Raw genomic sequence first — 13,361 nt, forward strand, 5'->3', positions numbered from 1 at the left:
TGCGATGGATTGCCGCGATCCCGCGATGCTGCAACCCGGGATTGCAGAAATCCAACATGTTGGATTTTGCCGATTTGACGATCTTAATCAGAAAATTATCACGATCGTCAAATCGCCAACATTTAACATGACATATGTCTCCAATCCGACGACAGATCGCAGAACATCGATGGTGGGAGGTTGGCGTTTCCACCTGGAAACGCTAGCATTTCCCATCGCATCGCCGGATCGCGAAACACACTCGCTGATGTCTGGCCACTTTACATAGTACAGGAGATATGGAAATCACATGTTTTGAAAGCAATCAATCAGACAAAAAGGAATTTGTAAAGTCACAGCATCGCCTTGAAGATACCGGCGGTTTGGAGGATTTTGGTGGGTATAAGATTGCTGCATATCACCAATGAGTTTTAACCTTTCAAACTGTTCTCTTACAAATCTGGCAGTTTGGAGGGCGAAGTCACTGGATCAAACCCACCCAAGTAAAAAAAACTGCTTGATAAATTTACCCTGCTATCTCTCTTTACTGATTTAGATTTAGAAATAAATGCCCTTGTTAGCAGGAATATCAATGCTTTAACTTTTTACATCATACACTTAAAAAAAGTCAACAATTAATGCAAATGATGACCATTACCTTTATAACAGTGTTTTCCAAACCCATTCCTCAGGGAGTACTAACAGTGCATGTTTTCCAGGTCTCCTCACAAAATCATAGGTGAAATAATTAGCTCCACCTTTGGATTTTTTTTAAATGTAATGAATACACCTGTGCATCAACTAGGACAAATAGAAACCATGCACTGTTAGTGCTTCCTGAGGAATGAGTTTGGGAAACACTGCCCTAGAACAGTGTTTCTCAAACTCAGTCCTCAGGACCCCACACAGTTCATATTTTCCAGGTCACAGGTGTATTCATTACTCACTGACACAATTTAAAAGATCCACAGGTGGAGATAATTATTTCACTTGCGATTATGTGAGGAGACCTGGAAAATATGCAGTGTTAGGTGTCCTGAGGACAGAGTTTGAGAACCTGTGCCCTAGAACATTTGTTAAACTCAGAATATACAGTAATGCAGTGGCTCCCAAACTAGGTTCTCAAGGCACAATAACAGTCTGGGATATCTATATTTAAGCACATTCAAATCAAATAATATTCAGTATGGGGTACACAGTTGTTTTGTAAATAATACATTTTTAATCACCTTTCTTTCATTAAATATCACCACAAATCTCTTTTCTTTTATAATGTTTACTGTTATTTTATACGAATTAATAAAAGTAAAATTTTATTTCTAAATACTGTATATAATTTTTCTTTGCGCAACACTATCAAGATAGCTTGCTCTGCTTCCTCTCTATAGCGGCCAAGTTCTAGCTGCTAAGTAGTAGCACCCTCTAGAGATGGGTTTGGTATGGGATGCTGGGGCTCGGGATCCGGATGTCAGAATCACAACGCCGACATCCTGAGAGGGATAGATCACCGACACCCGTCATTAAGAATCCTAACCTTAACCCTCCTTCCCCGCAGCCTAAATCTAACCCCCGCACCCGCAACCTATACCTAACCCTCCCTCTCAAGTGCCTAACCCTAACTCCCCCCCCCCCGGGTCCTAACCCTATTCTGGCTCTGATTTCTGCCCCGGCATCCCAACAGCCGGGATTAAAATTACATTCCCTAGAACAGGGATGGGGAACCTCAGGCCAGGGGCCATATAAGGCCCCCGGAATCATTTGATCTGGCCCTCGGAGCTTCTAGCCTCATCTGGCTAACAGGGTACCTAGAATGGCACTCTACAGCCAGAATCTATGCAGCAGTGCCACCTGGAGCATCCTTAGGACACTTCTGATGGTCACACTGCGGCCCTTACAGCTCCGCGCCGGGCATTGCTGTAATCACCGGCGATTGTAGCCCCGTCCCCTTTGTGACATCACATGGAGGGGGCGTGGCCTGCATGGGCCCACAAATAATGTTATATATATCAAAATGGCCCTTAGCAGAATAAAGGTTCCCCACCCTGCCCTAGAAATATATGAAGTCAGATAATATTTAAGGGGCAATATTAGCCAGATTATATTCTAAAATAACTTCCAGTTTGGTGAAGTAATTTAACTTTTGCTCTTCTGAATCCTCTCAGAATTCCAGTTGATATAATTCGAACCACCTGTGGATCTTTTAAAATGTGTCCATCAGTGATGAATACACCTGTGCTCCAGCAAGGAGATATAGAAAACATGCATTGCTAGTGTGTTCCAAGAACTGGATTTGATAAGTACTGCTCTAAGAGATGTCATTGTGTCAACTTTCAGATAGAAATAAACTAAAACTATAGAATTGATGTAAATTAGTATAGATTACCCATTTGTCACCTTCATATGTATATTGTTTTAAATCAGGTGTTTTTGTTGGTGGAGGTGGTTCGGTACAAGTTATATTATGTGGTCTCACTCTCCTCTTGCATTGATGACCATACTGGCAGTGAAGGGGTTACCACTTGTTTTCCTTTATTAGCTCAGATCAAACTGCAAAAGGATAAGGTTGAGTGGGAGGGGCTGGGGCGTGTCGCTGCATTCAGCAATCCTATTGGTAGACGCGCCAGCTGCTCTTTGCTATGTTAAGCGTGCACATTGTTCTCAGCCGCTTTCCTCAGGCAGATAAGCTTACATAGCAACTGTTATCGTTTCAGCTTCTACACATCTCTTAGTATTCATCAGCCTTTTTTTTTTTTTACTGCCCTACGGTAATATTTTTTTTTTCAGGTTTATTAAGTTCCCTTTAGATGTGCACCAGATTTTCTTTGTTTGTTTAACATTGTTGCAACACTGCGTTCTCACTGCCTTTATCATATTTCTACAGCAAACATTGCTGCTTCAGAAATAAAAAACAGAATTAAAAAAATTTGATTAATTAGTTTCCCAGTGCAAAACAAACTATCACAGAGGACATGTGCATTCACATTCCAGTGTTCCTTTTATACAATATTTTCATACAAAAACTCACAGTTGCCTACCCTCCAACATGACCCCTTCCATCAGGTACACATTGCTGTGCTCATGGACTCCCCACCTAATTTATGGTTGCAGTCACCTGTGCTGAACTAGGTAATTGTTGAGAAGGGTGTTTCAACACAGGTGTCTGCAATCATAAATTAGGTGGGAAGTCCAGGAACAGAGCCTCTTGTACCTGGTGGAAGGGGTCATATTGGAGGGTCTGCAGATGTACTATGGTCTCATTCATATTTAATATACTGTATAAAGAAATACCCAGAGCAGGCCCTAGCCAAGATGCTGTGGCCCCTTTGCCATTGTGCTGTGCTCCAAGCACCCCTCAACCAGCACAGATCACCCCTCAACTGGCACACATCACCCAGCATAGCACCTTTCTACCAGCACAGTACCTCTCACCCAGCACCCCTGTCCCAGCACAGCACCCCTTTCCCAGCACAGCAACCATCACCCCTCTCCCAGCACAGCACCCGCGCTAACCACTAGCCATCGTACAGGTGCCTCATCACTGTAAACCGCTGCTGCCCGCTCACTGTTTGCTGCTGCCAGGCCCGATTGGAGCTGTCAGCTGTGCTCTGATCATGGACCCTGCACAGTGACAGTAGCACCTGCCAGAGTCTCTGCCCAGCCAGCAACAGGTGCCCCGGCCATACATGCCCCAAACCTCTGCCGTCCCTAGGCGGGCTTGGATGCCCCTAGGCATTTGCTTAGTTTGTCTATGCCTAGGGCAGGCTCTGGAAATACCATCCACAAAGTAACCATAGTAACAGGAGTTGCTGTTGTAGGGCCCATCACTACGGTAGAGCCGGATCATCCTATAGGAAACCTAGGCCCCCTCAGGACCCTGTGCAGTCTAAGGGGCCTAAATTGCGCTAATACATTTATATATTGTGGCATTTTTTATGTACAGTAGTAGGAAGGGGGCCCAACCCAGAATGGTGGCTGTGAAGTCTCGGGGCCAATTCAATTAGCTGCGAGCAGCTGCCAGAACGGTTTCTGATGGCTTCACAGCATGTGTCACTCACTGATGGAGGCGCGAGCAGATCTGAAATACCATAATTGCACTTATGTGGGCAGCATGTGCTGCTAGTGAAAACTTGTGTCTAATTAAATCTGCCGCTTAGGAGAACAGATTTTATGCCTTCTGAAGAATGGAGAAATGGTCAAGTAGAGAAGTTGCACTTAGCGACCAATCAGCTTCTACCTATCATTTTATAGACTGTACTACTGTGTTTCCCCAATAATAAGACACTGTCTTATTTTTTTTTTTGGTCCAAAAAACTCCATAGGGCTTATTTTCGGGGTAGGGCTTATTTTAAATAACATTGACAGCAATTTCAATAATTCAACACAATTCTTTACTTACCTTTATTTGTTTTCCTCTTTTTCTCTCCTCTCCTCCAAGGCGCTGCTGTAAATGACGCTGCCACGCACGCCAGCTGCCGCGCGCTCACTGTGAGAGAGTGAGACGCTGCAGCTGTGATTGGATGCCACTGTTAAATCTTTAACAGCGGCATCCATTTCATGCGGGGGGCGGAGCTGGGGGCATTTGAGTGTAGCGCAGGCAGGGACCGGACAAAATGGGGATTTAGTTAGGGCTTATTTTCGGGGTAGGGCTTATTTTGGACCCTTTTTCAAAAGTAAGGGTAGGGCTTATTTTCGGGGTAGGTCTTATTATCAGGGAAACACGGTAGATAAATGGCAGCTAGCAGCTGGTTGGTTGCTATTGGCAACTTCTCCACTTGTCCTCTTCAGTCTTTAGAAGGCTTGTTATGTCTGAACCTGAGGGCGGGATGTACTAAAGGGGAAAATGCTGTAACACCCCAGAAAATGCAGTTTTCAGGGGTTTTACTGTGTTCCCCATATGTACAAAGCTTCGTCCTGATTGGTAATGCCATCTGCAGGTGGCGCTTACCCAATAGAAGCCTATGGGCTTCTTATTGGGATGCTCCCCCTTAGGTGGGATCCTTTGACTCCCCTTACCTCCCGCGGCCTCCCTCCCCTCCCCTTACCTCCCGCGGCCAGAGTCCTTCTGCACGTGTGCAGAAGGAAGCCACAGGGACTTCTGGGTGTTAATCCCGGAAGTCCCTCTGTCCGTAGCCATCGCAAAAGACATTTCTTATCGGGAGAGCTGTCCTTTGCAATATTCTAGGTACATGCCGCGGTAATGAACAGTGGTATGTACCCGAAGACAGGCGGGATGTACTGCATCGCGAATGCAATGCTTCATACATCCCGCCCCCCTTAGTCATATGTATATGTGTTTTTATTTTCACAGGTGAACTATATATGGGTTCCTTACAAAATTTTGCTTTGGGGCCCACAAATGTCTATTTATGCCCCTGGCATAGGTGCTGGAATGGGGGAGGGGTCAAGGGGGCAGCCTGCCCCCCAAAACATATGAAAGGCACTAGTTAATGCACTGGGTGGCCGGGAGCTGTGCGACCGCTATCTAGGGTCAGGGCCAGATTAAGGTCTGTGGGAGCCCCTGGGCAACAAAGTAGTGGGCGCCCCTATCAATAAATATATATATATATATATATATACAGTCAGGTCCATAAATATTGGGACATTGAATTTTCATATTTTGTCCTCTATTCACCACCACAATGGCTTTGAAATGAAACAAACAAGATGTGATTTAACTGCAGACTTTCAGATTTAATTTGAGGGTAGTTACATCCAAATCAGGTGAACGGTGTAGGAATTACAACGGTTTCTATATGTGCCTCCCCGGGACGACTGCCCCTTTCGCCCCGCCTATAATCCGGCCCTGTCTAGGGTTACCACAGGGCCGGGCACTGAGATAACACCCTTTTCGGCTCTTCCACCTCCATCCCCACAGCCTGTCTCTGCCTACCTCCTCCCCCCTCCACATAGCTCCTACCCCTGCAATGTGTGGCTAGTAACTGTGGGCTGGACCCTTCTCTAGGACCAGCCCTGCACCCTTCTCCCCTCACACATCATATATTTTCCCCTCTTCCCCCTCAGCTCCCCCTTTATCCTTTCTCCCTATCTTGGACCCAAACAACCCCCACATCGCCGCCCTCTGAAATCCCCCTTGCGGCACCCCAACACCCCTTCCCCCACCTTCATGGCACACCCTCCCTTCGGGTTCAGCTGAAAATGACCTTCCATGCACAGCTCTGAGTGCATCCTCTCTGATGAAGGAAAGTCATTCACATGTTACAGTCATGTCTGAGGGGCATATTTATTATACACTTTTTATGGAAAATCCCGCAGAAGCGTTATCCACAAAATGTAAGTATCCCCTGAATGTATTTCCTTGTTTCTGATCGCAATAGCTATGGTGTTAGCCAACATAGACTATGGGCTACATATTGCACAATTGCTGGGACCGTGGGGAAGAAAGCCGGCGTTTGCTGTGGCCGGGACCCGGGGGGAGGTAGCGTGCGTTAGTGGCAGCAGAGACCTGAGGGAGAAAGCAGGCGGTGGTGGTGGCAGTGCGGCCGTTAGCGGCCTAGGCGGGGTGAGTGGCAGGCAGTAGGACCCGGAGGAGGTAGCCGGCGTCAGCGGCAGATGCAGGCTCATGAAGCCTGCAATTGTGTGTAGAAAATAATTTAACGTGTAAAACACAAAAGAAAAAAAAAGTCCCCCCAAAAGAGACCCAGTGCTGGTTGTGCAAAATACAGAGGACAAATTACGTAGGGGTCCCCCGTATTAAGCACAACCAGCACCAGGTAAATCAGAACCAGTCCTGGTTGCCAAAATGTGGGGGACAAATGACGTGGGGGTCCCCCGTATTCAGCGCAACCAGCACTGGGCTCTGAGCCGGTCCTGGAAATACAGGGGAAAAAAATAGTAGGGTTCCCCTGTATTTTCCAGAACCAGCACTGGACTTTTTCTGGTGGGGGGCTGATGTTACAACCAGGGGAGCCCATTCACCGCCGAAGCATCAACCCTGACCACTAGTCAGCCCAGGCCGAGGATCCCTGCGAAGCTGGGCACCCCCTAATAAAGAAGTCCCCTCTCCAGGGCACCCCAGGCCTAGGCTAATAGCCCAGGGCTATCCCCGGCACCCTTGGAGTGGTTGGTGCCGGGTTGATAGTGTAAAGGTGTTGTGTAAAAATTGGAATTGTTAATATTGTTTTAGCTGTAGTACTACATGTTCAAGCAAGCCTCCCCCACATACTGGTACTTGGAGAACCACAAGTACCAGCATGCGGGGCATTACAGGCCCGCTTGTACCTGTAGTTCTAAAGCAAAATAAATGTTAAAATAAACACAGGACACATACGCCGTACAAAGTAAACGTTTATTAAACATACATGCACACACACATGTACACATACTCATACCTATGTATCCCTGTAGCCATCGGTCCCCTTCTCCAGTAGATTATCCATAGGGTACCTGAAAAAAAAACATACTGACCTTCTCCTATGTGTGGATCGGTCCTCTTCGGTCCAAAGTAGGCAATCCCTGGGCTTGGCAAAACAAAGAAACATGATACGCGACCCACGGACATCCCGAATGAGACCTTAGCGGCGGGATTTCACTATGGAAACCCCACTTCTGAGCGTTCATTGGCTGAGAGAGATGAGCCTTCCAGCTCTCAGCCAATGAGCGGTTCTCACCATTGACTTCAATGGTGAGAATTGCGCATGCCCATTTAAAAAATGGTGCCTCTTTAAATTTAAAGATGGCCACCGTGAGCCAATCACGGCTCATAACATCAGCGCCCCGCCACCTCGGCTGGCTTATGTAAAGTCAGTGCGAGATGCCTTCAGGTCAGTCCGTCGCTGGGGATGCAACAGTGAAGAGCTGCCGAAGAGAGAAGACGCCGGAGAAGTCCTGGATGGGCTGCACCCTCCAGGTGAAGTAGCCTTGAAAGTCCTGGGACAGGCGGCAGCCATAAAAAAGAGCTTAAAGGCTGCCGTCCCCCAGGTGAAGGTGCAGTACAATAAAATAATAAAACAAACGGTGTCTGATGTTGTTTATTTATATATATATTTCTTTTACAGGGTTACTATAGGTACCAGTGGGCCATTAATGCGCCGCTTGCTGGTACTTGTGGTTCTCCAAGTACCAGCATGCGGGGGAGGCTTGCTGGGACCTGTAGTTCTACTGCAAAAGACAATATTATACTTACATTTTTCTACAACACATTACATTATCAACCCGGCACCCACCACTCCAGGGGTGTCGGGGATAGCCCCAGGCTATCAAACTAGGCTTGGGGTGCCCTGGAGAAGGGGACCCCTTTATTCAGGGGGTTCCCAGCTCCTCAGGGATCCCCGGACTGGGCTCACTAGCGGTCAGGGTTGATGCTTCGGCTGAGGTTGCCCAGTGAAGGGCTCCCCTGGCTGTGGCATCAGCAGAAAAGGTCTAGTTCTGGTAAAGACAGGGAAAACCCCCTGTATTTCCAGAACCAGGACCCACTCAAAGCCCAGTGCTGGTTGCTCTAAATATGGGGGACCCCTATGTTGTTTGTCCCCCTATATTTTGGCAACAGGACTGGTTCTGATTTGCCTGGTGCTGATTGTGCTTAATACGGATGACCCTGACATCATTTGTCCTCTGTATTTTCACGACCAGGACCAGCGGTGAAAAGGATGGGGCTGGCTGTGTTTGGGGGAGGGGGGTGGGCATTTCCCTTTTTTTAATTTTTATTTTACACAAATTAAAATTTTAACACAGATGCATAGATCTATCTCACTGATTCATCCATGCATCTGTGTCTAATTTTCTCAGATGCATGCCCAGTGACAGTGAGCACCTCTTTCGCCTGCTGATGCCCCTGTGCACTGCTCCACTGCCGTCACTGGTCCGCACCCCACTGCTGCCGCTGGCCCGCACTCCTGCAGCCCGCCCCTCTCTCCCTGTGCATCCCCAAAACACCTTCTGTGTTTTTTTCTGCCTTCCTCCACCTGCGCTAATGTACCATTTTGTTGCCCTTCTCCCCTGCAAGTGGCCTGGTTTGCTCCTCCAAACCCTGATAGTTAATACATTTTAAAAAAGCAATGAAATTCCATAAACTAAAAACCTTATGGTTTCACATGTCCCATTAAGGCTTCTTAGACATGATCTGAAATTTCACAAAACCTATTGAATTTCTGCCACTCAAACTTCAAAAATCAATGAAATTACGATAATTAAGGCTGACGCCTTAATGGACGTGTTCCTTGCGTAATACAGATATGGCACCATGATACCATATGGTTAACTGCAGATTCAGCACTCTCACAGAGTGAGAGTGCTGTCACTCACAAAATGGTGGAGCTGCTAATCCATAGAATTGTGTGCTCATTATAAGTTTAACCAAAAATTATATAAAGTCGATTGATTCTAATAGCTACCTCCATTACAAAAGTGGACATGTAAAGGGATGGAAAGAAAACATCCCTTATTCACAATTCTAAAGAATCGAACAAAACTAGTACAGCCCAAATTTATGAAGAGCAAACTAAACTTTATGCAGACAGATTCAGAGAATGAGAATACCCTGAGAAAATCATCAGTGAAGCCATCAATAGATGTGAGAATCTTAGAAGGGAAGACCTCCTAGAGAATACTGACTCAGTGGCTTTCATTACACAATTTAATTGTGAGGAAAGAAAAATTAGACAAGTTTTCAATAAGCATTGGAACATTTTGAAAATGGACCCATTGCTGAAAGAAACACTTCCTAATAGACCAAAAATCATGTTTAGAAAATCTAGAAACCTTAAAGAAATTCTAACACCAAGCTTATTACCAAAGAAACATCTAAATGAAGGTTCAACAATTATGTGTGTCAGGACTAGGGTTGAGCGGGTTCGGATTTCTGAAATCCGAACCCCCTCCGAGCCCCCCCGATCCGAGTCAGATCCGAGTCAGGCTCGACTTTTCCCGCCTGACTCGGATCTGAAATCGAGGCAAAACGTCATCATCCCGCCTTCCGGGTCTCGCGGGTTTTGGATCCTATATAAGGTACCCGTGTCGGCGCCATTTTCTCACTCGGCTGTGGACAGTGAAGAGGGAGGGTGGGAGTTAGGGCTGGCTGGGCTGTGTAGTGTAGTGTAGTGTAGTGCAGAGTAGTGTTGTGCTGTGCTGTGCTGTGCTGTGCTGTGCTGCGCTGTGCTGCTGTTGTCCACTACTTCAAAGTCCATAGGGGCTGGTTGTGTTGTGCTGTGCTGCTGTTGTTAATAGGGGCTGTGTCCACTACTTCAAAGTCCATAGGGGCTGGCTGGACTGTGTTGTGCAGTCAGTTCTCCATAGGGGCTGTGTCCACTCCAAAGTCCTGTGCAGTGTCCCAGTCCTAAAGGGGTGCTGTAGTGTTGTCCAGGGGGTGCTCTGTCCATCAGGGGTGCTCCCCCCAAGTGTTAAAAAAATAATATTTTTTGTGTGTTTGTGAATTGTGTGCGCAGTAGCCGCACGTGCATCAACAAAGTAGTGCCAAGCGTGCGCCTATGTCATAAGTAAAGGGCCGGCTGGCTTGACCGTTAAAGGGTGCTGTAACCCCCAAAGTACACTCCAGTCCAAACCAAAAAAATTTTTTTTTCTGTGTTTGTGAATTGTGTGCGCAGTAGCCGCACGTGCATCAACAAAGTAGTGCCAAGCGTGCACCTGTGTCATAAGTAAAGGGCCGGCTGGCTTGACCGTTAAAGGGTGCTGTAAACCCCAAAGTACACTCCAGTCCAAACCAAAAAAATATATATTTTCTGTGTTTGTGAATTGTGTGCGCAGTAGCCGCACGTGCATCAACAAAGTAGTGCCAAGCGTGCGCCTGTGTCATAAGTAAAGGGCCGGCTGGCTTGACCGTTAAAGGGTGCTGTAACCCCCAAAGTACACTCCAGTCCACACCAAAAAAAAAATAATTTTCTGTGTTTGTGAATTGTGTGCGCAGTAGCCGCACGTGCATCAACAAAGTAGTGCCAAGCGTGCGCCTGTGTCATAAGTAAAGGGCCGGCTGGCTTGACCGTTAAAGGGTGCTGTAACCCCCAAAGTACACTCCAGTCCAAACAAAAAAAAAAAATATTTTCTGTGTTTGTGAATTGTGTGCGCAGTAGCCGCACGTGCATCAACAAAGTAGTGCCAAGCGTGCGCCTGTGTCATAAGTAAAGGGCCGGCTGGCTTGACCGTTAAAGGGTGCTGTAACCCCCAAAGTACACTCCAGTCCAAACCAAAAAAAATAATATTTTCTGTGTTTGTGAATTGTGTGCGCAGTAGCCGCACGTGCATCAACAAAGTAGTGCCAAGCGTGCGCCTGTGTCATAAGTAAAGGGCCGGCTGGCTTGACCGTTAAAGGGTGCTGTTACCCCCAAAGTACACTCCAAACCAAATAACAAAATATTTTTTCTGTGTTAGTGAATTGTGTGCGCAGTAGCCGCACGTGCATCAACAAAGTAGTGCCAAGCGTGCGCCTGTGTCATAAGTAAAGGGCTGGCTGGCTTGACCATTAAAGGGTGCTGTAACCCCCAAAGTACACTCCAGTCCAAACCAAAAAAAAAAATATTTTCTGTTTGTGAATTGTGTGCGCAGTAGCCGCACGTGCATCAACAAAGTAGTGCCAAGCATGCGCCTGTGTCATAAGTAAAGGGCCGGCTGGCTTGACCGTTAAAGGGTGCTGTAACCCCCAAAGTACACTCCAAACCGAAAAAAAAATATTTCCTGTGTTTGTGAATTGTGTGCGCAGTAGCCGCACGTGCATCAACAAAGTAGTGCCAAGCGTGCGCCTGTGTCATAAGTAAAGGGCCAGCTGGCTTGACCGTTAAAGGGTGCTGTAACCCCCAAAGTACACTCCAAACCAAATAACAATATTTTCTGTGTTTGTGAATTGTGTGCGCAGTAGCCGCACGTGCATCAACAAAGTAGTGCCAAGCGTGCGCCTGTGTCATAAGTAAAGGGCCGGCTGGCTTGACCGTTAAAGGGTGCTGTAACTCCCAAAGTACACTCCAGTCCAAACCAAAAAAAAAATAATTTTCTGTGTTTGTGAATTGTGTGCGCAGTAGCCGCACGTGCATCAACAAAGTAGTGCCAAGCGTGCACCTCTGTCATAAGTAAAGGGCCGGCTGGCTTGACCGTTAAAGGGTGCTGTAACCCCCAAAGTACACTCCAGTCCAAGCCAAAAAAAAAATTATTTTCTGTGTTTGTGAATTGTGTGCGCAGTAGCCGCACGTGCATCAACAAAGTAGTGCCAAGCGTGCGCCTGTGTCATAAGTAAAGGGCCGGCTGGCTTGACCGTTAAAGGGTGCTGTAACCCCCAAAGTACACTCCAGTCCAAACCAAAAAAAATAATATTTTCTGTGTTTGTGAATTGTGTGCGCAGTAGCCGCACGTGCATCAACAAAGTAGTGCCAAGCGTGCGCCTGTGTCATAAGTAAAGGGCCGGCTGGCTTGACCGTTAAAGGGTGCTGTAACCCCCAAAGTACACTCCAAACCAAATAACAAAATATTTTTTCTGTGTTTGTGAATTGTGTGCGCAGTAGCCGCACGTGCATCAACAAAGTAGTGCCAAGCGTGCGCCTGTGTCATAAGTAAAGGGCCGGCTGGCTTGACCGTTAAAGGGTGCTGTAACCCCCAAAGTACACTCCAAACCAAATAACAAAATATTTTTTCTGTGTTAGTGAATTGTGTGCGCAGTAGCCGCACGTGCATCAACAAAGTAGTGCCAAGCGTGCGCCTGTGTCATAAGTAAAGGGCCGGCTGGCTTGACCGTTAAAGGGTGCTGTAACCCCCAAAGTACACTCCAGTCCAAACCAAAAAAATATATATTTTCTGTTTGTGAATTGTGTGCGCAGTAGCCGCACGTGCATCAACAAAGTAGTGCCAAGCGTGCGCCTGTGTCATAAGTAAAGGGCCGGCTGGCTTGACCGTTAAAGGGTGCTGTAACCCCCAAAGTACACTCCAAACCAAAAAAATATATATTTTCTGTTTGTGAATTGTGTGCGCAGTAGCCGCACGTGCATCAACAAAGTAGTGCCAAGCGTGCGCCTGTGTCATAAGTAAAGGGCCGGCTGGCTTGACCGTTAAAGGGTGCTGTAACCCCCAAAGTACACTCCAAACCAAAAAAATATATATTTTCTGTTTGTGAATTGTGTGCGCAGTAGCCGCACGTGCATCAACAAAGGAGCAGCGCCAAGCGTGCGCCTGTGTCCCATAAGTAAAGAGCCGGCTGGCTCATTTCTTAAAGGCTGGTGTAACCCACAAAGTGCACTACTCTCCAGCAAAAATAAAAAAATATTTTCTGTGTTTAGCTGCACGTATATATCAAATAGATATAACATAAATGGAGGACCAAACTTTCTCCGATAAAAATAAAATAGAGAAAGATCAAGAACCACTTCCTCCTAGTGCTGAAGCTGCTGCCACTAGTCATGACATAGACGATAACATGCCATCAACGTCGT

This window comes from Taudactylus pleione, unplaced genomic scaffold (genome assembly GCF_031769625.1).
Source record: "Taudactylus pleione unplaced genomic scaffold, aTauple2 ptg000040l, whole genome shotgun sequence".
Lineage (NCBI taxonomy): Eukaryota > Metazoa > Chordata > Amphibia > Anura > Myobatrachidae > Taudactylus > Taudactylus pleione.